This window comes from Phaseolus vulgaris, chromosome 1 (assembly GCF_000499845.2).
Source record: "Phaseolus vulgaris cultivar G19833 chromosome 1, P. vulgaris v2.0, whole genome shotgun sequence".
NCBI classification, from domain to species: Eukaryota; Viridiplantae; Streptophyta; class Magnoliopsida; order Fabales; family Fabaceae; genus Phaseolus; species Phaseolus vulgaris.
In genome coordinates this window covers 51,345,310-51,347,964 of record NC_023759.2, presented here as the reverse complement: position 1 = coordinate 51,347,964, position 2,655 = coordinate 51,345,310, and positions in this window count along the sequence as shown.

Genomic DNA, 2,655 nt, shown 5'->3' with positions numbered 1-2,655 from the left:
GTGAACAAAACCGGTTTTCCGAAAACAAAACGTCCTGGCTTTTCTTCCCCGTATCTTCTTTTTGTGATTCGTTTGTGGACGTGCCTCTTGCCTGGGTGCAAACAACATACGAAAGTGCTTGTGTGAATTTTTTTCAGCGCAATACGGACCCAGAATTAAATTGCAGAAATTAGGCCAGAATTTCACAAGTTTCGGTAGAGGATAGCCTTGGTTTGCACAAAATTTCTGAAAAATTCTCCCGGAATAGTTTTTTCCTCAAATTCCACCCAAGAATCTCCACTGAATTTGGGACAAAACGTGACAAATTTCAGGTCAAACGGATGAGTATTCACCCACGGAAAAAATCAAACAGTTTCACACACGAACGAACCTTCCTTTCAGCCCTGGCAGTGACGAATAAAAAATTTATTGCCGATCTTGTGGGAAGAATCTGGGGCTCAGACCTCAGCAAAAACTCAACAGACACAGTGACGAATGTCTGGTAAAAATTTCAGACCAAAATACCCAAGGAGTAAGGCGTAGTAAGTCCCAGACCGAGAGTGAACAAAACCGGTTTTCCGAAAACAAAACGTCCTGGCTTTTCTTCCCCGTATCTTCTTTTTGTGATTCGTTTGTGGACGTGCCTCCTTGCCTGGGTGCAAACAACATACGGAAGTGCTTGTGTGAATTTTTTTCAGCGCAATACGGACCCAGAATGAAATTGCAGAAATTATGCCGGAATTTCACAAGTTTCGGTAGAGGATAGCCTTGGTTTGCACAAAATTTCTGAAAAATTCTCCCGGAATAGTTTTTTCCTTAAATTCCACCCAAGAATCTCCACTGAATTTGGGACAAAACGCTACAAATTTCAGGTCAAACGGATGAGTATTCACCCACGAAAAAAATCAAACAGTTTCACACACGAACGAACCTTCCTTTCAGCCCTGGCAGTGACGAATAAAAAATTTATTGCCGATCTTGTGGGAAGAATCTGGGGCTCAGACCTCAGCCAAAACTCAACAGACACAGTGACGAATGTCTGGTAAAAATTTCAGACCAAAATACCCAAGGAGTAAGGCGTAGTAAGTCCCAGACCGAGAGTGAACAAAACCGGTTTTCCGAAAACAAAACGTCCTGGCTTTTCTTCCCCGTATCTTCTTTTTGTGATTCGTTTGTGGACGTGCCTCCTTGCCTGGGTGCAAACAATATACGAAAGTGCTTGTGTGAATTTTTTTCAGCGCAATACGGACCCAGAATGAAATTGCAGAAATTAGGCCGGAATTTCACAGTTTCGGTAAAGGATAGCCTTGGTTTGCACAAAATTTCTGAAAAATTCTCCCGGAATAGTTTTTTCCTGAAATTCCACCCAAGAATCTCCACTGAATTTGGGACAAAACGCAACAAATTTAAGGTCAAACGGATGAGTATTCACCCACGAAAAAAATCAAACAGTTTCACACACGAACGAACCTTCCGTTCTGCCTTGGCAGTGACGAATAAAAAATTTATTGCCGATCTTGTGGGAAGAATCTGGGGCTCAAACCTCAGCCAAAACTCAACAGACACAGTGACGAATGTCTGGTAAAAATTTCAGACCAAAATACCCAAGGAGTAAGGCGTAGTAAGTCCCAGACCGAGAGTGTACAAAACCGATTTTCCGAAAACAAAACGTCCTGGCTTTTCTTCCCCGTATCTTCTTTTTGTGATTCGTTTGTGGACGTGTCTCTTGCCTGGGTGCAAACAACATACGAAAGTGCTTGTGTGAATTTTTTTCAGCGCAATACGGACCCAGAATTAAATTGCAGAAATTAGGCCAGAATTTCACAAGTTTCGGTAGAGGATAGCCTTGGTTTGCACAAAATTTCTGAAAAATTCTCCAGGAATAGTTTTTTCCTGAAATTCTACCCAAGAATCTCCACTGAATTTGGGACAAAACGTGACAAATTTCAGGTCAAACGGATGAGTATTCACCCACGAAAAAAATCAAACAGTTTCACACACGAACGAACCTTCCTTTCAACCCTGGCAGTGACGAATAAAAAATTTATTGCCGATCTTGTGGGAAGAATCTGGGGCTCAGACCTCAGCCAAAACTCAACAGACACAGTGACGAATGTCTGGTAAAAATTTCAGACCAAAATACCCAAGGAGTAAGGCGTAGTAAGTCCCAGACCGAGAGTGAACAAAACCGGTTTTCCGAAAACAAAACGTCCTGGCTTTTCTTCCCTGTATCTTCTTTTTGTGATTCGTTTGTGGATGTGCCTCTTGCCTGGGTGCAAACAACATACGAAAGTGCTTGTGTGAATTTTTTTCAGCGCAATACGGACCCAGAATTAAATTGCAGAAATTAGGCCAGAATTTCACAAGTTTCGGTAGAGGATAGCCTTGGTTTGCACAAAATTTCTGAAAAATTCTCCCGGAATAGTTTTTTCCTGAAATTCCACCCAAGAATCTCCACTGAATTTGGGACAAAACGCGAAAAATTTCAGGTCAAACAGATGAGTATTCACCCACGAAAAAAATCAAACAGTTTCACACACGAACGAACATTCCTTTCAGCCCTGGCAGTGACGAATAAAAAATTTATTGCCGATCTTGTGGGAAGAATCTGGGGCTCAGACCTCAGCCAAAACTCAACAGACATAGTGACGAATGTCTGGTAAAAATTTCAGACCA